The sequence below is a fragment of the Puma concolor genome, chromosome D2, assembly GCF_028749965.1.
Source record: "Puma concolor isolate L17-30 chromosome D2, mPumCon1.1.hap2, whole genome shotgun sequence".
Classification (NCBI taxonomy): domain Eukaryota; kingdom Metazoa; phylum Chordata; class Mammalia; order Carnivora; family Felidae; genus Puma; species Puma concolor.
This window is the reverse complement of record NC_141677.1, coordinates 68208744-68234484: the sequence shown is the minus strand read 5'-3', so window position 1 is coordinate 68234484 and position 25741 is coordinate 68208744. Positions and strand designations below refer to the sequence as shown.

Here is a 25741-nt window from a genome sequence, read left to right as displayed (position 1 = left end):
CCAAAGGAAAGAAGCAAAGACACCTAGGTCATAGGGGGTACTTATGTGATTTACATATACTATCTCACTAAATCCTCCGGCAACTTAAGGATACAGTAACCAAGATGTAGAAGGGCAAAGGCACTTAATGAGGGCCATTTAGCTGTTAAGAAAAATTATTGAAAACATAACTGTGTACCGTTTTGATGTCTAACTGGTCCACTCAAGTATTATTTCATTCTTTGGGCAAATGTATCTTTGCATGATGTATTAATTTTCTTTCCTGTGTTGACAAAATTAATTTCCTTGTGGTTGTAGGACTGAAGGTCCCAGCTTCTTGATGGATGTTGATTGGAGGTTGTTCTCAGCTTTTAGAGGCCACTTGCAGTTTCTTATTACATGGGCTTTATGAACATGACTGTTTACTTCGTCAATCCAGTCAGATGGGAATGACGTCCCATCACCTTTGCCATATTCTGTTAGTTAGAAGCAAATATCAGGTCCTGCCTTTCTTCAAAGGGTGATGGTTTGTCTCATTAAAGACTCGATCAAGGCCCCCTTTAGTAAGGCATTAATTCTCTGTTTGCAAGCTTGCTTCCTTTACTTTTTGCCATTCTTAAGGTTAAGTTTCTGCAGTTTTGTTGGTTCCTTGGAATTAGCAGAGAAACAGTCAGCTCTAGAAGTCAGAGAGCTCCTGCTCAAGATGCTGTGTGGGTTTACATTGCTTGATCTTCCAGCGAAATCTAGTTAACAGTAAGTTATTGATACTCCAATACACTGCTTTCTCGAAGTTCAGGGGCTCACCCTGAGGTACTCTGACTGGTGGAGTAAAGGGGATTGCATAGGAGAGGTGGGGAAAAGAGGGTTCTGCAAAGAGATTAGGCAGAATGGATCCAATTTGGGGGAATCAGGTGAATTCCTTCAACTTAGAGACAAAAAGTCCATATTAATTTGCATGATTGTTTCCCTGTGAATGAAAAATACTTGAAAGTAGATAAGCAGCTATTTCATCTGGGCTATTGATTAAAACAGCATTTTTATTAATATATCATTTCTATTTGAGTGTATAGCTTTTTCAGTCTGACATAGACTGAGGATTCAGCATTCAAAACTTGTCATCTGCAGGTTTCTAGGTGAAGGCTCCCCAAATCCCTGAGAAGGGCAAGGTAGTTGAATGGGAAGAATCCTGGGTTTTGTAGACAGATCCGAGGTTGTATTCCAGCCTCCCCTTGCTATCTCTGTGTTATTCACTGAGCAAATTATTTCCCCCCTTTGAGCTTCAGATCCTTAATTTGTAAAATGAGCTCAATAATGCTCAAATTAAAGATCAAAAGAGTGGGTATTTGTAAAAGAGCTTACAAAGTACAAGTGCTCTATGTATGAGGCACTATCAAATGATCAAATTATAGTAGACTTTTCAATGAAGTTTGGGGTAAAGTCAAAGGATGTGGTTATTTGAGCATGCCCTATAGAAAGCCACCACACTTCCTTGGACCCTCGAGTGCTAGACGGTAAGGATGTTGACCTGTCCTAAGACAGTAATGCTTATATTTTACATGTTTTGATTTTGAAAAAAAATTACTGCAAAGCTCTGCAAGGCTGTAAACAAAAAAAAAATAATCCTTGGACTTCAGAGAAATTACCATAAACATATAATAGAAAAACAGGTGTTATTTGGGGGATAAAACTTTACTTGTTGATGGACAAAAATTATCTGCAGACACTGCAGGAAGCTACGTATAATATAGCAGTTTTTACCATGAAATGTTAGCAGAACTTACCCTCCTGTTTTCAGAGAATTTTTGCTTTGAACACAGAATCATGAGCAGGTGTAGAATGAAAGCTGTGCATTGATTTGCTCCCATGGGACCAGGGTGGTCACTGGTAGTCAAAGAAGGGATTCTTTAATATCCCCCTCCTTAGCTTTTGTTCTACTTTCTGATGAATTTGGCCACAGGAAAGCAGTGAATCTTGCTATCTTTGGATATAACTGATTTCAGTATGAGTTAAAGAATTCAGCCTATAGAAAAAGGGAGACAAGGAGAGAAAAATCTTATTAGGTTCCTTTCCTTCATTTGAGGAGGGCTGAGACTGGGGTCTTCCTGCCAGCACATCCTTGGTGGCTTTGTCCAGTTGATTTTTAAATAACTCAGGTGACTGTCCTCTTATTTCTCCAGGGAATTCATTCTACCATGTAATGGAACTGACTTTTAGGAAGGTCTTCTTGAGATAATAATATTGTGTACAATTTCCTCATACATTTCCCTTTATTCAATTTTATTCCATAAAGAAATCACTAAGAATTAAAGAGAGAGAGAGAGAGAGAGAGAGAAGAGTCATGAGGAGATAGACTGGGTGGGTGTGGAGTAGTTGCTGGCTGGTAGAGGAATGAGAGCAAACAAGGGCTGTGCCAGGAAATGCTGACAGAAGGACTAGTTGGGGGGCAATGACCCCCAGAATGGATCTGAGGAGGCAGAAGTGGCTCAGGATCAACAAAATTTCCTTCTTAATAATGAGCTCTTACTAAACTAGACTATGCCTCAAGATGTTGATTTCCGTAATCTGTATGGATTTGGTCAATTTTTAGGCTGCTAACTTTGAATCGATGTTTAATCCATTTCAAAACTCCATAGCTATTCATGCTAATCTCATAAACCCAAGTTTTAAACACTCATCCCGGGAGGTCAGGGGAATGAGGGTGAGGAAGATGGCATTACTTTCCTCCGTGTTGTGACTTAGACGCTGTTTTCCCTACAGACCCAACCCGCCGTCTCCTCCCTCATTCACACTCCCAGTCTGCTCTATAGTGGAAACCAGGCTTACACAGTAGTGGATCTGAAGTAAACACAAGAGGGCAGACAAGTAGCACACAAGTGGTGTGTCTGCTGTCACCAGAGCCAAAACAGAACCAGACTCATCCCCCATCCTGTCGGGGCAGTTAGAAGCAGATTCCAAATGGAATTCCGGATCCCAGGTGTTGAGAGGATAAAGGCCTCACATGACATTCTTAATTTGTAAAAAGACATACACAAATTGGAGAGATATTCAAAGCACTATTTCTTTATATTGGCCAAAGATAAGCGTGATTTAAACATTCAACCTTGCTCCATGTTCCATAGTTACCAGACCACAAATCCAGCTGTTTAACACACTCCAGTGACTAGCAATTGTACTTGGAATAGAATTCAAAATTGTCTATATGAGCCACAGGACCTTTCCTGATCTGGTCCATGTTTGGCTCTCCAACCTCATGTATGGCTAATGTTGCCTGTGTCCTAGTCACATTGACCAGTGTCCATTTCCTCAAATGTGTCACCCTCTCTATGCTAATGGGCCTCCAGATGCTGCCAACCCCTCTGTTTTTCTGATTAATCCCTACTCACCTCTTATATCATTGCTTAATTGCCCCATCTCCAGAGAAAATTTCTCTGCCCACCTCCCTTCCCAGAGGCTGGGTCTCTGCCATGAACTCTCACAGGACTTGACCTCCAAAGCAGGTATAATGAAACACATAATCACATGGGTTTACATGTAAGCATGTCCACTCCACCAGAGTGTAAACTCCATGAAGACAGAGACCTAGGGCCTGCTAGTGTCTTGTGCATACTGGAAACATACTCTCTTCTGTAGGGAAAATGACTGTGTAGGTTATAGCCTATGCTGTAACAGCAAGCTGTGACCCATCTGGGAGTGGCCAAGGAATAGCCTCCATGATCCAGGGACTTGCAGGTGGTTTTTCAAAGTGATTAGAACAATTAACACTGACTGTTTAAACTGAGTAAAGGAAATATTTTCCAGTTGGAAACTAGCTTGCTGCCAGTTTAAGTCATCCAAGAAACGCTCCAAGGGTCTCACAAGTGCCTTTTGGCGGGTTCCCAGGCTTTAGCCAACATATGCTCAGAAGAATACACCCCTCTGTGCACCTCAAACATCCTTACAATGTAATTACCAATCTCCTTAGTATTTTGTTTCCTCTCCTGTTGTGCTTTCCTTGATGTGTGTGTGTGTGTGTGTGTGTGTGTGTGTGTATACTGTCTAAATACACACACACACACATATGCAGAAACTGAAGGAAGTTATGTATAACAAACATATATATGTGCTTTTTTTATGATTTAAGTTGTTAACTCACTGAGAAGGGAATACATCTCTGTTTCTTCTCAGCAGCCAGTTCACTGTTAAGTAATGCTAACAATAATACTTAAGGATAACAACCAAAGCATATGTCTTGGGAAAATTAGGAGGCTCCTAGAGAACCTTTTTATTTTTCTTACACTGTGGATAGCTCACTGAGATATTTAAGTCCAAGTTAAATGTGGATAAGAAGAGTGAAGAGACACACAGGTATTACATAGATAAGCACAAATCACTGATATTCCAAAAGCTGTATCATTCAAAGACATAAGTGGAGGGAACTGGTGAATAGAAAGCCCAGTGGCTGTAGGAGTCACTGAAACAGAGGATTATTTTTCAGTCATTGGGGGGGTGGGGGAGGGGAGAGAAGACTGTTCCAGAGGCATCATTAGGGAAAGGGATCATGAAGAGTTGAAAAAGTAGGAGTAAATAGTGTTATCTGAGAGAAAGACAGGGGGTCTGAGGAATGTATGAGCAGGACTATGATACCATCAGCAATGTGTTGTGTTAGGGTTGAGTTGGTGAAGAGCTTCCTATATGGCCTCTGCCAGTGTTGGGGCCACAAGAAAGTGGTGGACACAGAAGCAGGAGCTCACATTCCCAACTTTTCTGTAAGTCTTGAGTAGGAACACAAAGAGGTCAGTAGTAGATGATACTATCATGGCCCAAAGTGAATTATCAAGGGTTTAAGACCCATGAGCCCAAGAGGAGGGGATCAGGAAGTACAAATCTGACATTTGGAAACAGTCTTGCTCTGTATCCTCGTCACACATGTAGTGCTCTTTGGGTCCATCCTCTCCTGATATCATTTGGTTTTGTACTGACCTCCCAATGGGGCAGCTCTGTTTTCAGGCCGGGCTGCTTATTGCAGAAATCCTGTGGTGGAACATCAAAGAAATCATAGCACGCCTCTCTTGGAATCAACTACAACAGTGGAGTTTTCTTTACTTTTTCTTCTTTCAATGCTACAGTTGTTTGAACAAACTCTGGTTATTGATGATGCAGGTGGCCGGCTTCATTCCCTGCTGTGTGCTTTAATTAGCTTCCTTTCTGGGTCATGTCTTCGGCTTCCTGTTGGGTGTTCCTGAATGCAGGACCGTGTGGGTGGTCTGGGAGGGCTTCTGCGTTTCCTTACTGGACTCTGCAAAGATTATTGTTTTTAAAAAGATGTTTGAGATCCATGGAATTATTTTGCTCTTTCTGCTCTCTGAAGCATATTCATGATCATGCCTGTTCCATTATTTGTTGATTAAAAAATGTAGGTGCATAATGTTGAGCCAGGAATGAGTGGAAGAAAAATCAGATTCTTTCCAGTTTTTAAAAAATTTAGCAGGAAGCTAACCAAGGGAAAATTGTGGTGTCTTCAATTTCGCTGTTAGGTAGGATAACAGAATGGAAGATGGACAAGAATAGATTGGAATCTGTGCTTCGCTACTACCTAACCAAATGACCTTGAACCTGTCATCTTGGCTTTAGTGATCACTGTTTTTTCAACTGTAAAAAGAAAAAAAATACATTAAATGGACCAAATCTAAGGCCCTTTTTGGTTCTAACATTCCAGGTGGACATGAGACACAAACTCTAGAGGCTTATAGAGAGAAGGAAGTGTTCTAGTCCAGTGGGGGATTTGATTTTTACTAATATAAGGATTATTAAAAATTGGAAAGTCACAAGGTAATATCCTTCATTTTCCCTTATGGAAAGGAGTCTCACCCATGAGGTTCCTGTGTGCAAGAATATTACACAAGGCAAGTAAAAGAGAAAACAGCAGGAGAGACAAAAAGGTACTCTACAGAGTAAGCACAAGTTATTTTATTATAATTTGCTCAACTATGTAAAATAGACAGTCATCTCCACTAGACAGATAAGAAAACAGAGCCCTAGAAGGGCTGAATGAGGCTAAGTTGATTGCTTTAGATTACAAGATACACAGCAAGTGAGTTGTGTATTTCTAAATCTTTCTGATTCTGAAGTCTTTGTTCCAAACCTCCATTTAAAATAAGATAAAACACTACAAACAACAAGAACAAACTCCACCCTCCCAAACTTGGATTTATTGCAAACATTAGTGCAAGTGATTCTATAAAGGATTCTGAGTGATGGGCAAGAGGAGAGAAATGTTTCCTCATTTTTGTAGTAGGGAAGATTCCTAAAGATTGCCTTTGGAGAGATTTTTCCAAGTATCCATCGTACATTCATTTCATTATTTTTTTAAGTTTATTTATTTATTTTGAAAGAGAGAGAGAGTGTGCGTTGGCAAGCATACACATGAAATGGGAAGGGCAGAGAATGGGAGAGACAATCCCAAGCAGGCTCCACACTGTCAACAAGGAGCCAGATGCGGGGCTAGAACTCACGAACCATGAGATCATGGCCCCAACCGAAACCAAGAGTGGATGCTTAATCAACTGAGCCGCCAAGGTGTCCCAATTAATCTTATTGTTGATGAAGCAGATGACTTTCCAGTGGGATCATATCATCATCATCATCGTCGTCGTCGTCGTCATCATCATTATATGGGAGGTGGAGTGTATGAACACAGTTAGTTGACCCTCATCTGTGGAAATTGCCTTCCTTTGCTGCTTAGACAAATGCAGATAAACTGATATTCAACCTGGGACAAGGAGTTGTCAGTGAGGGGAAAAAAACGTTTCCCTTCTTCCCATCTAGATTATTTGGCTGGTCTAATAATTACATAGACATAAGGCAGATTAATAGGAGAAAATCAAATTTAATTTCATATGTAGGGGAGCCCATAAAAATATGAGACTCAAAGAACTGGCTGAAGCAGGCATCTTTTATACTTTTTAGGCAAGGAAACAAATTTGTGAAGAATTGATGAAAAAAAGGTATTTGGGCTTGGGATAGCTAATTAGTAATGAGGTAACAAGGTTTGTTTATAGAGCCCCCTCAGCCCCGAATTCCTTGTCTCTGGCAATAAGGATGCCTTCCATCCTCTTGATATAGGGAGCGTACATTCACATGGGAGATTTATTTCCTGCTTTTAGGAGGACAAAGGAGGTCAGAGTGTCCTTCTTGAATCAGCTGTTTCTCAAGTAACTTTAATTCAAAGTAATCAATATGCCAATGTGGTATATTTTAAGGTGGCTATTCTGCTCTCCTTTACCAGTGGATAATGAAGATTCTGACTGCATAAGGAGGAGTTTGGAAAAGGGCATGTTCTAAAGCCTACTCGTTGTGACTGTGTAGAAGGCACAGATCCCCTTGCTCCCCAGCAAGTTTGCCAGGATGTGCCCTCCAGCTGGCCCTGACTTCTGACTCTTCCACAGGGTCTGGCTTGAATGGAGAGCACATGGAAAGCACACGGTTTGGTCTGTGCCAGTGATGCAGGGAAAATGCCACATCCCCAGAGGTAAGGAGACTTCAGGGGCCACCCCATGCTTCCTACTTAGCTTCTAGGCTTAACGTGATGCGCGGGTTCTTAGTCTTCAGGGAGCATGAGGATGCCCTGGAGGGCTTGTTAAGACAGATTGTTGGCCCCCTTCCCAGAGTTTCTCATTCAGTAGTTCTGGGATGGGGTCCCTGTTTTGTATTCTGACGTGTTCCCAGGTAATGTTGAGAAGCACTGGTATGCTAAGTAAAGGATCCCTGGCTCATTTGGTGTAGGAAGAGAGGTTTCATGTAGGGGTGTGTAAGTAAATTGGAGGCACCAGTTTCCATCCAGAGTAGCTCCAGCTGAGTAGAAAACAATCACGCTCATGTCAAGCATCAAATCTTATGATGGCATCACTACTGCCGCCTTTCCCTTCCAGGGACCAAGTGCCTCAGCTGCACACCCCAGCATTGTGCTGAGTCCCTCACCTTATTCCTACCCCACCTCCTACCTGCCATCTAAACTAGTTGGATGGCTAGTGATAATCTCCCATGATTGCCCTTAGCTGAGCAGAGCTGTCCTGACCTCCCTTTGGGCTATGGCCTATGACCCATGACCCTTTCCCTCTCCTGTGGCCTTTCCATAAATAATTCCCAATGATTCAGGGGCACCTGGGTGGCTCAGTTGGTTAAGTGTCCGTCTTCAGCTCAGGTCATGATCTCGCAGGCCACGAGTTCAAGACCTATGTCGGGCTCTGTGCTGACAGCTCAGAGACTGGAGCCTGCTTCAGATTCTGTGTCTCCCTCTCTGCCCCCTCTTCTGCTCACACTCTGTCTCTCTCTCTCAAAAATAAATCATAGAAAACATTAAAAAATAATTCCCAATGATTCCATAGAAGGCAGAGTTTAAAATGCAAACCTAGAACAGCTCTAGAAATTAAAAGTGAGTGTGGAAAAGTGACTCTGCTTTATTTATCAAAGATATGAAATCCCAGAAAGACAATCCCACAGCATCTTAGCAACTCTCCTCCATGTAGTGTAGATAAAAATAATGCCTGAATCACAGGCCCTGATACTTTTCCTGAAGCTTGAATGTGAATAGAGAAAGTGCCAAATATTACATTGTCTGGAAGACATATCACAAAGCCAACTCACAAAGCCTTGGTGGCTATAACAAAAGGCGATTGATATGAATAGCAAGAAAGGGGAGTCATTACTACCCAAAATATCTTGACAGGTGAATGCTGCTGACCTTCTGATGCAGAGTCCCAAAAATTGTAAAAGGATGCAGACTCTTGAAAGAATGTGCTGTTGTAGTCAGCCTAAAGCAGCAGCTCTCTTTAGCTTTGCCTATGTCACGGGATCCATGGCTCAGTCAACATTCTTCCCTCAGGAGCAACTGATATGTAGAAAGGCCATTGCTCCCAGGAGCCTGCTGAGCAGGACTGTCCAGGGTTTTCTCCAACTGGTCCCCTATCCAAGCTATCTATCTTCCTTTCTCATGACTCTTCCATTCCCTGGGTACCATTTTCCTCCTATCTTGGTTCATTTCCTAAAAGGCAATGAATGCACTATACTGTGTGATTCACCCATCTTCTCTGTGGTCAAATCATTTTTTAGGTCCAAAGACACAGAATTTAGTTCTTTAAGTGGAGTAAAGTAATCCTTCTTCTGAGTTCCATTGTGTAAAATTAGAGTTTCTTGGACCACTTTGCATTGCATATAGGATAAAATGCAAAATCCTTCCATGGCTTGCAATGTCCTGAATAATCTACTTTGGCTTCTTTTTCGTGCAGCATCTCATGCAATCCTCCCATGTCTCACAAGTCTCTAGCCACACTGGCTTCTTTCAATTCCTCAAAATCAGGGAAGCCTCAGGGCCTTTGTTTATCCCGTTCTTTCAACTGAAAACAAGTGTTTCCCTATTGTTCATTTGTTCAGTTTCTACTCATCCTTCTGATAGCCTACGGACAGCTAAATGAAGCCTTGCAGAGTGGTTAGTATATGCTACATCGGCTGAATGCCTGGATTTGTATCTGATTTCCACTGCTTACAATGTTTTCCCTTAAGAAATTTGCTTAACTTCTCTGGGCTTTAGCTTCCTCGTCTGTATAATGGGAATAATAATGGTAAGCACCTCAGAGTGTTGTTAAAAGATAACAGATAAACAGATAAACCAAGGGATTCTGGGAAAATGGCAGTGGTGGCATAATATTGTAATTTCTCCACATATACCTCTAAAATTAAAGCAATTAGATAGACCCTCCTCCCCCAACTCCCCAAATCCATAGCCAACACTGGCACAAAAGCTAATTGACAAAGTATCTTCATGAACCCGCCAACACTCCAAGACTAGAATTGTATCAACATCTGTGCTGGAGAAAGCAAAGGGGAGCAACAGGGCATCTGATGTATGCCATAATCTCCCAAACAAGTAGATGGGCACTCACCGGAAATGTACTAGGCCAACTTGAGAATGATGGCTGAAACTGGAGGAGTTTTTAGACTCTGCTAGGCTGTGTGCAAGTGACAAGATCTGAAGGGCCTGGTAGTCAGGGACCCACAAGCCCTCAAAACTAACCAGACAAAACTCCCTTCCAAGACAGGGCCCCACCGTGAGTGGAGACTACTGGGAATAAGATCCAACATAGCAGCACGGGATCAACAGAGACAAAGAAAAAAGAAAGTCCAGGTGAAAGAAGAGGAGAGACGGATTTTTAGACAGGGAAACCTATTGTGAACATTTCACAAAAGCAGCAGAAGAGGGGGCTCTAGAGCCATGACGTTAGGAAGGAAAAGCAACCAAATTCCTTATAAAAATGAACAACAAAAAGATTGAGATGGAATTCCATAAAAAGATGTTAAAAAAAAAAAAAAAGAAACCAAGGAGAAGAATAACATTTCTACAGACAATTAAAACATGCCAGAAAGAACATGTTTACAAAGCGGATGGGAACATATTCTCAAGTATAAAGAGAAAATGGGAGGTGGAGCTGTCAGGGCAGAGATGGCACCTGCTGGCGGAGGCCTTCCACGGAGGGGGTCGTAGAGGGGGTTGTGGGTGTTTTCTAATCCTGTCCCTCAGGGAGAACCAGGCAGGGCCAGCTGGGGTGCCATGTCAGTCAGAGGCTTAGTGCCACGGAGTTAAATGGAGCAGTGATTGCCATCTGATGGAATCCAGAGCAGAAAGCACGATCTTGCATGGACAGTGGACCCGAGACTCTGGACTAGGGCAAAGAGTGTGGGGGCTGCGCAGAGTAGCGCAGGGTGAGAAATCAAGCAGAGCAGCGACAAGCAGGAAGTGATTTGGGAAGGTGTTCATGAATGCATGTGGAGCCTTTCTAGAGCTCATATAATGGTCAATGCGTAGGCGGTCCGCAGGCACGTTAAGCTGGATTAAAGTTGCAGAGTGTGCGACAGCCTCCATGGAAGGAGGGGAACCTAAAAAGCAGAGAAGACGTTTTGGAGCAGAGTAACTCCAGCAGCATAGCAGGGGCTTGGGACTGGAATGTGAGAGCTAACCTAAAGAGGTGAGTCCCAAAGTAGAGGTCACTGCCTCCTTAAATACCCTCTGACAACCACCCCCTATCCCTGCACCCCTCCTGCTCTAGGGCTCCCTCTGTGGCAATTACATCACCTTCTGGTGACTTTCACTGCTCCATTCCCCTAGTCCCACTGTTCTCAGGTCCTTCTTTCCCTGCTCACTCAGGCTTTGTGGTTCCATACTGATGCCAACCCTTTCGTTCATTGTACTTGGCCAGTAGCCTTGATCCTGCTAAATCTGCCTATAGGTCGATGATTGCTGGGTATCTTTTTCCAGCTCTGACTTTTCCTAGCAGGACCATCTGCTTTCTTGACATTTCCACTTACATATCTAAAAGAGTTTTCAAGTTTAACTCGCCAAGACAACATTGATTTCCCTCCCTTGCCTACTCCTTCCCAGTCTTCCCCATGTTAATAAACAATGCCACATTTACTAGTTACTTCAAGCCACAAACTGATTCTTCTCTTTTCCTCAAACATTCCATTCCATCTATCAATACACTGGGTGATGTCTTCCTTCAAAATACACATTGAATCAGTCTACTCCTCCTCTACCAAATACCCCTAGCACAACCCCACTATATTCCTAGCCTTGTTCCTACCTCCATCCATTTCCACACAGAAGCTGGAGGAACCATTCGTAATATAAATCAGATTGTATCACTCCATTGTTTAAACCCTCCAGCATCTTCTGGTTGAGCTTAGAATAAAATCCTGAATCAAGCTTTTATGGGCCTGACTCATTTGCCTTTTGAACCTACTCATTCCCCCTTTCCACTCTCCCAGCCTCACTGACCCTCTTTAAGTAGCTGGAAGCTGTCAAGCTTGTTGTGACCCTTTAGGGCCTTTATGGCATGAAGGAACGAATTATATGTGCTGCAGAGAAGCAGTGCATGATGCTGGGGAGCCTAGAGTAAGGAGGCCTGACTTTGTCTGGGGAAGCAGGAAGTGTGGGGAAATAGATTCTACTTACATAAATGGGTTAGAAAAAAGCTTAAGGCAAAACGCCCAAGGTTAGCTAGCAAGATGTTTTAATGTTAATGGGATCACGAGTAACCTGTTAGATCACCTGCAGGAAATTACTTTCCATCTGGCACCTTGATCACAAACTCCATTTGCACCCCACCCCTGCCAGACCCTTTGCTTCTTACACACACAAGTTAATGATTACTGTCTGATTGTCTTCTCCACATTTACGCATGTAAGATGTTGTTTTCTTCATGTTCTCCATGTGGGTAATATCTTGTGAGATCAAGAAATATGGAGACGAAACCCCTCTTCAGGGCTCTTGTCGCCTCCTGGGCATTAGCCCCTCTCTTGTATTCAGTTCTGCATCTGTTCTTTTGCTGGACAAGGAAGAATTCCAGATTCATAGTCTGCAACAAAGGAGGATTTCCCTGAAGGAATGATATTTTTTTGGGGATGTGAAGGCTAAGCTGGACTATTAACCATGTGAGGAACTGTAGGGGAGAGTTCCAGATAGAAAGAAGGGCATGTGCAAAGATCCTGGGGCTGGTGAGATGGTGGTGTGTTTGAGGGGGAGATGGGTGTCCCAAAGGGTTGGATACGTTAGAGACCTGGGCAGAGACTGGGTCCTTCAGTGTCTTATAAACCATATCAAGGGTGATTTCCTGGGGCCCAGCCTACTCATAAGGGTGGCTATTAACTAAAATCCTGCTCTAAGCAATTCGTTCTTTTTGACATAGGGATTGGTCCTAATTAAAATGTGAAAACACCGAGGGGAAGAAATTTCAGCGATATCTTGGTATAAGTGATGTCTCTGAGGTTGTATTAGAGGAGGAGTGGATGCTTTCTTTTATGAGAGCCCTGGGTGAAAGAAATAAGAATACTGGGGCAGGGGGCTGCTTCTCATTTCAGTCTGCAAAGGCTCTTATAGTGATGCCTCAGTGGGAGCAGAAGAGGGTAATACCTCCCAGTTGTTCCTACTGGCCTTCTTCCTCTCCCGGGGGCAAGGTGCTCATGGACTCATGGAAAGCTCCCATGGGTCAGGAGGCAGCAGCCCCAGAGCTACCATTGTGTGGTCAGAAGAGCCAGTGGGGCTCAGGTCGGTGTGATTCAGAATGTCTGCTGAGCTTTCCACTTCCATTAATTACGGGGACAGGAAACAGATATCTCTTTGAGCTCCCGAGCATTTGAAAATAAGAATGACATTAGACTTGGGCCAAGTTTGCCAGACTGCTGAGTAATTACAGACACATTATGATGCTGATTTCAACTTTCTCTGTCTCCCTTTGGTGGGTTGATTAGTAAATATTTTCTTTTTTCTTCTTTGGTTACTTCTGTCCTACTTGCTCTCTTGTTTTCCCTTCAGTCTCCCTTTGCCAAGTGGATTAGATAAACCAATGCTCATTGTATGTCTCTATATCCCCAGCCTGCTCCCCAGGCTTCACCCTCCGGATCTTATTTCTGGCCACAGATGTGAATCTTGCCGATTCATGCACACTCCCCATCACCTGCAGGAATAGCTAAAAGTTTCTCTCTTTAAGACAGACCTGATGAAGTAGGGCTCTCTTTTTCCCTCTTTTTTCCCCATATGAACTTACTTTGCACACCCCTGGCTTCATAGACCTTGAAGCCTCTGCGGCAATGACAAAGGTCCTGTCTGTGCCCTGAACACCAGTGGAGAGAGAAGCGGTTCCAGGTGTCCTTGGCCCAGACCCTCCATTGCAGTGGGTTGGGCTAACGAGTCCGGAGGCCGACAGCTCACTTTAATGGGCAGGATGTATTTTCTAGTGATTTATCGCTTCCTCCACAAATTATGGATATGCATTCTCTACTGAGGCCAGTAACTTATTGAGAAGCCTTTTAAGCAGTAAATCCCCTCTCTTTTCCATTCTCTGGAGAGTGGTGACATTGCTCAAGCACAGAGAAATACAGGGCTGCCCCTTGAGGGATGGTACTTTCTTAAACAAGAATTTTTTTTTTTTAACTTGTTACAGCCTCAGCAGGGAAACTTTTGGGGAAGCTCAGCAACCTCAGTCTGAGCAGCCTTGCTTCCCTCTGCTCTTGTGGAGCAGGGAGACCTGGCTGGGAACGTGGCGCCAATTTGCATGAATCAGAATGCATGACTTTTGTTTTGCTGTTATTATTTTATTTTGGCAAAAGAGCATTTATTTATGGGCTGACACAGGAGGAGAGAGAGAGAGTAGATATCAGAGGGAAAGGCATGCCTCTCCCCTCATCCCCTGGTCTTGTTTTGGTTTGTAGGAAAGGGTTGGAGGCCATAGTGAGAGAACTGGAAAGGGGGATCTATGGGACTCTGGGCTCAAGCAGTTTCCCTTTGGGACATAGAAGCAGTGATGTTTGGAATTGTGACTGGACCATTCCCCACTTCTGCAGGGCATCCCTCCAGCACCACCAGTACTGGCATCTTAGGCACAGACCCTGGTGTCTTCCTGAGCAAGGACATGGACAAGAGGGACATGGAGAAGAAGGGGTTTATGCATAAACTTGGCATAAACATGGTGGCTGTGTGGATTAATGGTGAAGAGTGACAATTGTGGCTTCAGATTGCCTAGACGAGTTGTGTATCGCTGGCTTAATTTCTTAATTCCTTTATGCCTCAGTTTCTCCTTAAAAAAGAAATAATAGTAGTACCTAACTCATAGGGTTGATTTAAGCACTTTGAGAGAATTAGACAGGGCCTGGCACATCATTAGCATTCAATAAACATGAGCCACTTTAAAAGTTATTATTAGATAAAGATTGGACTCAATGAGGGGCTCAAAATTTAGAGTGTACCCTTAATCACTTGGCATTAACAAATGATCCAGGCTCCAACTATAGAGAATCTGATAGAGTACATCTTAGAGCTAGCCCCAGCATTTGTATTTTTTAAAAAAGAACCTTCCCAGCTGAGTCTACTAAAAATGAGTGGGTAAGGATAATTCAATTAGGACAAGTTCCCTTATATCTCTGAGAGTCTGTGATTCAAAGGTGAATGTGGGATGGCTAGAGAAAACTTTGTAGATCATTCATTCCCAATAGGGTTCAAAAGTTGGTTCTTTTTTTTTTTAATTTTTAAATGTCTCTAAGTGTTTATTTTTGAGACAGTGAGAGAGAGACAGAGCATGAATTGGGGGAGGGACAAAGAGAGAGGGAGACACAAAATCCAAAGCAGGCTTCAGGCTCTGAGCTCTCAGCACAGAGCCTGATGTGGACCTTGAACTGACAAACCAAGAGATCATGACCTGAGCCAAAGTCGGACACTTAACCAACTGAGCCACCGAGGTGCCCCCCCCAAAATTGTTTCTTGCAGAAGGGGGATGGTGGGGAAAAATTCTCACTCTTTGAATGCACAGGTATACAGTTTATCTCTTTATGTATTGTGTTTATATCTGTGATATTAAAATTTCATTGGAGGAGGGCAGTTAGGAAAAATTGTCTAAAAGGGCTCCTTAGGGGGGTTATAATGAAAAAAAAATACTGAGAAACACTTTTATAAAGGAGTGTGTTTGATCTTAAGATTAAAGCAAAGATACACATTTTCCATCTTCCTTTCTGCTTGACTAACTCATATTGATGCTACTCTTAAGTTTTGAATAGGAAAAACAGTTACCTGGCAGTCCAGGGATATAAGAAAAAGAATTTCAAGACATTTGAAGATACCTGTGAGCTAAGATTTAAAGTAGACGTTTCATACTTGAGAGTTGTCTGTTTTGTTTGTTGTTTTTTAAGCCTAATAATTTTTGGAGTCTTTTTGCCCAGCCTGCCTGCTGCCTGGGTGGTCTAGACCTTGGAGGCAAAGAGATCTCAAAACCAGAGAAAACAGCATTTCCTCTGGGGCCATGTATTAGAGTTTACAGAAATAAGCTGTAAAGAGGTTGGGCATAAGTGATGAAGGAAATGCTCATTAATCAAAGCCTGATTGCCTATTTCTCAAACAGCTTAGTGACAATATAGTTGGAATTTTCTATTTCTGCCAAAGTCTCTCACACTAAGCACCTTGAACGAGACTTTATGGGCTTCTCTTCCATAGATTTATTGCTTTTCCTGCAAGAACATCCACCTTTTTAAATACTGGGCAGAAGGAACTTGGGGTGTGAAACAGGTGTGCATGCTTGTCAGGGATCATGTCAAAGACAAAGAATCAAATGCCAGATGTGATCTTCTCTGGAAGCCATTTGCATAAGACTATGTTTCACATCAAAATGTGAACTTTCAATTTTCACATTGCAAATATTTGTTTTAGAAAGAATGGCCCCATCCCTCCCTTCCCACTCCTGCAATAAATCCATACACAAGCAGACACATCACCTTTCAGTGAAGTAACAAGTAAATAACGAGTGGGAAAATACTCAAAACTTACATGAGAGGAAATAGTTACTATCCTTGATATTAGAAAAATTATAAATGTTATTATGTACTCATAAGTCACAAAGAAATGTCAAGACCCATAAAAATGTTCCAAATGTCATTCCTCACCAATAATTTAAGATGTATGAATTTAAAAATGAAAATGTATTCATCGACTCATTTTCTCAAAAAATTACAAGTAGAATTACCATACAACTCAGCAATTCCACTTCTTGGGAATATACCCCAAAGACCTGAAAGCAAGGGCTTCAACAGATATATTTATACTCATGTTTGTAGTAGCATCAGTCACAATAGCCAAAAGGTGGAAGCAACCAAGTGTGCACTGATGGATGAATGGATAATTGTGGTCTATGCATTCAATGAATTGTACATATTAAATGTGTGTAGTTCTTTGTATGTCAGTGATATTAGATAAAGCTGTAAGAAATCCTTGAAGCATCATTCATTAAAAAAAAAAAAGCCTGATTGCAGACCTTGACCCTGGGCCTGCCCACCTGTGGACCCCAGAACTGGACCCACCAACTCGTAGACCCCATCACCAGCCCCACTCACCTGCAGACCCAGTGAGTGGGTCCAGCCATGGGCCCTCTAGCCTACCTTCTCTGTGGTTCCTACCATCTGGTCTGCTTAGAATCTCTGACTGGACTGATTGGTGAAGGGCTTTCCCTGCTGAAGCCAATTTGTAAAGACTGGAAGAGATGACTGTGTCTTCAAATATGCAGTTTAAACTTACTAATCAAAAGATACAGAGTGGCTGTATGGATATAAAAACATAAGACCCAATTATATGCTGTCTATAAGAGACACCCTTTATTTTTTTTTAAAAATTAAAAAAAAATTTTTTTAACGTTTATTTATTTTTGAGACAGAGAGAGACAGAGCATGAACGGGGGAGGGACAGAGAGAGAGGGAGACACAGAATCGGAAGCAGGCTCCAGGCTCTGAGCCATCAGCCCAGAGCCCGACGTGGGGCTCGAACCCACGGACCAGATCGTGACCTGAGCTGAAGTCGGACACTTAACTGACTGAGCCACCCAGGTGCCCCAAGAAACACCCTTTAGATTTAAGAACACCCGTAAGCTGAAAATGAAGGGATGAGAAAAGATATTCCATGCAAATGGTAACCAAAAGGAGCAAGAATGACTATATTTATATCATTCAAAAACTGTCAAAATAGACAAAGAAGATTGTTACATAATGATAAAATAGTCAATTCAACAGGAAGATATAAATATGACAAATATACATGCACCCAACATGGAAACACATGAATGTATAAAGCAAACATTGACAAATGTGAAGGGAGAAATAGATAGCAATACAATAATAGTAGGGGGCCTCAACAATCCTCTTTATTCATTCATTCATTCATTCATTCATTCATTCATTCATTATCACTGGGTTGCAAGGATAGTTCAACAAATACAAATCAATCAACATGATACAACACATTAACACAATGAAGGATAAATAAAAAGGAGACATGGAATCTATGATATCTCAATAGGTGCAGAAAGGCATTTGACCAAATTGAACACGCTTTATGATGAAAAACTCTCAACAGATTAGGTATAGAAGGAACTTACCTCAACACAATAAGGCCATATATGTCAAGCCCACAGCTAACATCATACCTAATGACATAAAACTGAAACTTTTCCTGTAACGTGAGAATCCCCACTCTCTACTTCTATTTAACATAGTACTAGAAGTCCTAAACAGAGCAATTAGGCAATGAAAAGAAATAGAAGACATATGAATTGGAAAAGAAAGAGTAAAATGATCTCTGTTTGTAGATGCGATGAAATTACATGTAGAGAATCCTGAAGATTCCACCAAAAACTGTTAGAACTAATAATCCATGTGGTAAATCTGTATACTGCAAAACATGACACTAATAAAAGAAATTAAAGTGGGCACAAATAAATGTAAAGACATCTCATATTCATGGATTGGAAGAAATCATATTGTTAAAATCCATATCAATATCTCAATGGTATTTTTTTTTTACAGAAATAGAGAATACAATCCTAGAATTCTAAATGGAACCACAAAGGAATCTAAATGGCCAAAGCAATTGTGAGCAAGAAGCACAAAGATGGAGGCATTATACTTCCTGACTTCAGAGGATATTACAAAGCTACAATATTCAATACAGTATGGTACTGGCATAAAAAACAGACACCTAGACCAATGGAACAAAACGGGGAGCCTAGAAATAAACTCATACATATATATTCAACTGATCTTTGACAAAGGTATCAAGAATGTAGAATGGGGAAAGGATAGTCTTTTCAATAAATGGTGTTGGAAAGACTGGATATCTACATATAAAAGAATGAAATTTGACCCTTATCACATACCATACATAAAAATTAACAAAATGGATTAAATACATAAAAGTAATATCTGAAATGCTAAAGCTCCTGAAAGAAAACAGGGAAGACCTTTTTGACTCTGGTTTTAGCAATGACTTCTTGGATATGACACCCAAAACACAGGTAAAAAAAATCTAAAATAAACAAGAAACTGAAAAGCTTCTCCAAAGCAAAGGGAAAACAATTAACAAAACGAAAAGGTGACCTATGCAATGGGGTAGAAGAAACCACATACCTGATAAAGGGTTAATATCCAAAATATATAAAGAACTCCTATAATTCAATGTCAAAAATATAAATAATCCAATTAAAAAATGGGCAAAGAGGGGCGCCTGGATGACTCAGTCGGTTAAGTGTCTGACTTCCGCTCAGGTCATGATGTTGTGGTTTGTGGGTTCAGGCCCCATGTCAGTGTCTGTGCTTACAGCTTGAAGCCTGGAGCCTCCTTCAGATTCTGTGTCTTCCTCTCTCTCTGACTCTCCTCTGCTTGTGCTCTGTCTCTCAAAAATGAATAAATGTTTTTTAAAAAAAGTCAAAACAAAGTTTAAAAAAATGGGCAAAGAAACTGAATAGATATTTCTCCAAAGAAGACATACAAATGGTGAACAGTTTTATGAAAAAGTGCTCAACGTCACTAATCATCAGGGCAATGCAAATCAAAACCACAGTATCACCTTATATCTGTTAAAACAGCTATTATAAAAAAGACAAGAGGCAACAAATGCTGGTGAGGATGTTGAGAAAAGGGAACAGGTATGCACTGTTGGTGGGAATGAAAATTGGTGCAGCCACTGTGAAAAACAGCATGGAAGTTCCTAAAAAAATAAAATAAAACAACCGTATAATCCAGCAATCTCACTTCTGGATATTTATTCATTTATTATTTATTAAATTTTTAAAAATGTTTTTATTCATTTTTGAGAGAGAGAGATACAGAGCACTAATGGGGGAGGGGCAGAGAGAGAGAGGGAGACACAGAATCCGAAGCAGGCTCCAGGCTCTGAGCTGTCAGCACAGAGCCTGACGTGGGGCTCAAACCCACCAACTGTGAGAGCATGACCTGAGCCAAAGTCAGATGCTTAACTGACTGAGCCACCCAGGCTCCCCTCACTTCGGGATATTTAGCCAGAGGAATTGAAATTAGGATCTTGAAGAGATATCTGCACTTGCATATTTACTGCAGCATTATTCACAATAGCCAAGATTTGGAAGCAACCCAAATGACCATTAGGGATGACTGGATTAACAAAATATGGTATATACACAATGGAATATTATTCAGCCATAAAAAGAAGGAAATCCTGCCATTAGCAATGATACAGATGAAGAAGGAACATACTGTACTAAGTAAAACAAGCCATGCACACAAGTAAAAATGGTACATGATACCACTTATATGAGGAATCTGAAATAGTCACACTCAGGGGCAGAGAATAAGTAGTGGTTGCCAGGGGCTCCGGGGAGGTGAAAATGGTGAAGTATTAATTAAAGGGTGCAAAGTTTCTGTTAGACAAGATGAATAAATCCTAGAGATCTACAATATAGCACAGCACCTATAATTAACAATAGTGTATTGTATACTTAAATATTTGCTAAGAGGATAGTTTTCATGTTAAGCGCTATTTTCACAAAAACAATAAAATAAAGAGGATGGGAGTTAAAAAACAAAATAAGCCACAAATTTCAGCTATTTAAACTGTGAAAGGTTAAAAAACTTCTCGGGTTTGCTTTTTTTTTTTATTTTTTTTTTTATTTAAAAAAATTTTTTTTTTCAACGTTTATTTATTTTTTGGGACAGAGAGAGACAGAGCATGAACGGGGGAGGGGCAGAGAGAGAGGGAGACACAGAATCGGAAACAGGCTCTAGGCTCTGAGCCATCAGCCCAGAGCCTGAGGCGGGGCTCGAACTCCCGGACCGCGAGATCGTGACCTGGCTGAAGTCGGACGCTTAACCGACTGCGCCACCCAGGCGCCCCTCTTGGGTTTGCTTTTTAACATAGAAAATTGTGGCTATGAACACTGATTAATATACAGAGTTGTTGAATCATTATATAATGCACCTGAAACTACTATAACACTGTATGCTAATTATACTTCAATAAATAAAGAAAAAAGAGAAATTATGTAATCTTTTTCAGATTTTTTGTTATGTTTTCTACCTAGCTGGGCCCAAAGATATGACTAACTTAAAAATAAATAAAGACAGGGGCGCCTGGGTGGCGCAGCCGGTTAAACGTCCGACTTCAGCCAGGTCACGATCTCGCGGTCCGTGAGTTCGAGCCCCGCGTCAGGCTCTGGGCTGACAGCTCAGAGCCTGGAGCCTGTTTCCGATTCTGTGTCCCCCTCTCTCTCTGCCCCTCCCCTGTTCATGCTCTGTCTCACTCTGTCCCAAAAATAAATAAACGTTGAAAAAAAAAAATTTAAAAAAAATAAATAAAGACAAATCAATTAATGACATTGTATGTATAGTTTTTAAGAACATGGGCTCTGGAGTCAGACTAGATGGGACCAAACATAGGTTCTGCTGCTTTAATGGCTATGTGACTTTTGGGAAGTTATCGAACCTCTCTGAGCGTCTGTTTTCTTACTCATGTGAATAATAATAGTATTTACCCTATAAGCAATTGATGAGATTAAAGGAGATGATACTGATAAAAAGTTTTAGCACAAAACCTGGCACATCTTAAGACTCAAATATTGTCAAGAAGTGATGGTGATCGCAGTTATTATATATTTATGATAAATATCATTAATCCCACTCATTTCTGTTCTGATGTACCTTCAGATATCCATGATACCAAATAAATAATATTCTGCCTATGTTATATTTCAAAAATTTAATATTCAGTGCTCGCATGAGTCTTGCTTACCAGACGTCCTAGATATGTATGTGTGTACATGGATGTGCATGTAGCTATTCTCCAATACACTTGCATGTTTGTGTTAAGTGTTCAGGAGCACCACTCGTGAACATTGATGGACAGGTCATCTCCCATTTGGGACTCTCCCTCCTAGGTCTCTGTTACCGACTCAGTGTTTCTCTTTCCGATATTCGTTCCGTTCCCCCTGGATGAGTCTGATTTGGTCCTTTGGTTCCAGTAACATAAAATACTTTTCAGGTTTTATTTTACTTTAAAAATAAAATTTACTCTTGGGGCACCTGGGTGGCTCAGTAGGTTAAGTGTCTGACTTCAGCTTAGGTCATGATTTCACGGTTTGTGAGTTCAAGCCCTGCATCAGGCTCTATGTTGGCAGTTTAGAGCCTGGAGTCTGCTTCAGATTCTGTGTCTCCCTCACTCTCTGCCCCTCCCCCACTCACACGCTGTCTCTCTTTCAAAAATAAACATTAAAAGTTTTTAAAAAACATAAAATTTACGCAAAACCTATCTCCCAAAGACATTAATTGTAGATATTTGGTATATGTTCTTCCAAAGTATTTCGTGTGTGTGTGTGTGTGTGTGTGTGTGTGTGTGTGTGCATGTGTAGTAATTTTGGGAGAAGGGGAAATAACAACTTTTTTCTCTTCTGTTGTTATTGTATTTTTTCCTGACCCCTGCTATGGCATTACTACATGTCTTTTAAAAAGAAAACATAAATATCCTTGAATATGATAGATAAATAATGGTACATTTCCACTATAGAATGTAAAGCCACCATTAAAATTATTTATATGAGTATTTCAAAGTATAGGAAAATAATCCCAATGTACTTAGTGAAAAAATCTACATAAAATTATGTTACCAGAATAAGCTTCTTCTTTTGTCAAAAAGGTATTTATCTGAAGATATATTTAATCATTATATATCATTATATAGCTAAAGAACCAAACAGATATATAAGTGGTCAGAAAGAGAAGCAAGTCTGGTCAGCCATTTAGGAATGGAGACCCTAGAGACTGCCATCACAGGTATCAAAACAGGGAGTGTTTTACATAAGGAAGTGCCAAAATGTCAAATGCCACTAAGATGTCACATAAGATCAGGGTAAAAATTAATCCAATGGTTTTGACAACAAGATAATAAAGCAAGTCTGATTCCTTTATTAATCTATTTAAATTATTTAAATAATCCTTACTCTTTGTTTAAAATTATGACAGTCAGCCATTTCCTATGAATTAGGGAACACTGTTTTTTTCTCTCCTGAGTAGGAAGACTTTTCATGATGCGGAGCCAAAGATTCCCGAGATGTAGCTTCAAATAATTACAATGTGTTTATCAATTAATTCTACAATGGAGAAATCTGGCAGGCACCAGGCAGGTACAAGTTTACCTCTCCCAACATGGGGCTCATGAATATCAGGTCTCCTGATACGATGCGCTGAGAACATGGCATCACTTCTGTGGGATTCTTGATAAAATGCAAAACTAATGATGGACAGCAGAAAACCTTAACCCAAAGGACATTCTATAATTAATTAGCTTGTACTCTTTAAAAAAATTTTTTTTCATGTTTATTTTGAGAGAGAGAGAACGAGAACAGGGGAGGGGCAGAGAGAAGGGGAGAGAGAGAAACCCAAGCAGGTTCTGTGCTATCAGCACTGAGCCCTAAGCGGGGCTTGATGCAAGACCCGATCCCATGAACCACGAGATCAGGACCTGAGCTGAGATCAGGAGTCGGATGCTCAACTGACGGGAACCACTCAGGGGCCACAAAATTTTGACCATCTTTCCTGAAGACAGATCCTATAGATCCCACTACTGCTAAACTGGGTGACATTGATTTACCTACCATAAACATGTAATTTGGGAAAAGTGAGCTCTTTTATTTATTTTTATTTTTCCATGTTTATTTTTGGAGGAAAAAAGAGAGCACAAGTGTGCACGAGCGGGGGAGGGGCAGAGAAAGAGGGGGACAGAAGACTGAAACGGGCTCCACGCTGGCAGCAGAAAGCCCGACACAGGGCTCAAACTCACGAATCGTGAGATCATGACCTGAGCCAAAGTTGCACGCTTAACCAACTGAGCCACCGAGGCACCCCAAAAATGGGCTATTTTTAAAAGCTTTGATTATTATTTAATCATGTGAATTTGGATTTGGGGATGACTTTTTTCTCTTTATTTGTACATTGGGGAGAGAAATTGCTTTGAGAAATAAAACAAGTCCATAAGAAAAAATATAACAATGTGATTATTATTAACAATAATAGCTACTCTTCACTTGCTTAATATAAACTAGGCATTATACCAAGTACTTTGCATAAGTTAGCTTACTTAGCTCTCAAAATTCTATTGGTTATTATGTCCTCAGATTTATATCTGAAGATTATAAATGCAGAGTGGTTAAGTGATTAAATGATTTGCTCAAAATCACAAAACTATTAAGGTGACAAAGCTGGGATTGACCCCTCCAGCTCTTTTTGTCGCATCTGAATCAGGGAAGGCTGTGGGTTAGACACATTCCGTCCCCTGAGAATCAACATCATTCAATGTCTCTCTGTATCTCCTAATGTGTGCAAGTCACAAATATCAAAGTTCTGATGGTAGCCCAAAGAATGAACAAGCAAACGATAATCTTTTCCTTCCAGTAAACTTGTCTGGCTGCACTCACCCTTCCATTTTCCATCATCTCTCTGCTTAAGGAATTTATGGAGATATTTCAGACTATATTCCATCACCAAGAAAGATTCTAATGGCTCAGCTAGTGCTGGATAGTAAGAAATACAGTGAGAACAAAAGATAAAGTTTATAAACAATCCTGTGCTGCGCTGATGTTTCTGGATGGCAAAACCACAAAATGACATTTATGGGTCTCATGTTGAATTTCATCTTCATGTTGAATTTTACCTTTATGTAGAGGAAGGAGGAAGAGTGACCTAGGAGTCAAGAACAGAACCCCAAGAAAGATGGCAATTTCAGCAGTTTGGGTGGCCCTTCTGCCTCCTAATTCATGCCAAAGCATCTGTCCGCAGCCGCACATGACCACCCTCAAGGAGGCTGCCAAACTAAGGAAAGCTAAGGCTGCTGAATGGTCAAATAGAATAATGAAGCTTTAGAATGTTTTCTTGCCTTTTTTTTTTTTTTTTTTTTTCTGAGTGAGCCAACGGAGACTTATTTTGCCATCATGGCAATTTTGCAGCTGTAATTAGTGGATATCTTCACAGTAGTATTTTGTACCCCTAGAGTTCTCTTTGCACTTTTTGGGCACCTTTGCAGTGGGGTATGTCAAGGGAGAAGAGCGGCTCAGATGTCAGTCCCAGGAATGATTTATGCTTAAAAGTTTAATTTCCAATGCTATGTTTCTCCAATATAAATCATCCTGTTCCAGTGAGAGAACTAGTTATATACCCTTTTCAAATATGTTTTCCCAACTAATGATCCTACGTGGCTTAAAATTATACTGACAGAAAAACAACTGCAGTGGCTTTTAAACTAATGATACAATCCATGGATAATTTCCTCTAAATAGCTCAGAGATGTGAATGAATGAATCATATATCATTGCAGGAAGCAATTTCCTTCAATGGATTCTACCTGATGGAATCACAATGCATTTCAGTTTGGGTAAAAGCTTTCCATTGAAATAAGACTCTGAAACTGGCTCCAGAGAAAAACCTAAACCCTGAGGGGAGACAGCTGTGAATATATTTAGAACTTTCTCCTTTCTGGGAGCTCTTGTGTTACAAATGTCTCAATTCTTTGCACAGCAACTTATATTATGAAGGAATCTAATGACGTAGGTGGCTTTCAACAATTCTTCCCAAGTTTCATTCCCCTTAATGTGGGTTGGCATTTTTAATGGGTCACCATCCTGCAATGTCATAACCACATTGCTTCAGAGGTTTCTTTCTTTCTGATCTATACTATATCTCAGATGCAGGTGTTCATCAGGAAACTAAGGCATCTTCACAAACGAAATGGCAGCTCCTGGGATGTTGTAATGGGGTATAAAGAGATGAATCCCAGGGCCAGACAGATTTAAAAATAATATCTTTTGCGTTTTGCTTTTAGCTCTATCATGTCAATATTCTGGTGTGTGTGTGTGTGTGTGTGTGAGTGCGTGCGCGCGTGCGTGCAAGTGTCTGTGAGTCTGTGATA

General features: G+C 41.0%; 1 long non-coding RNA gene across 1 annotated transcript in view; it reads left to right on the top strand.

Moving 5' to 3' along the window:
* LOC147576153 (uncharacterized) overlaps positions 1-7487 on the top strand; it is a 60559-nt gene extending 53072 nt beyond the window's left edge. Inside the window, exon 3 of the long non-coding RNA XR_015241811.1 lies at positions 7404-7487. This is a non-coding gene — a long non-coding RNA (uncharacterized LOC147576153). The remainder of the gene's footprint in view (positions 1-7403) is intronic.
* The last annotated feature ends 18254 nt before the right edge of the window (positions 7488-25741 follow it).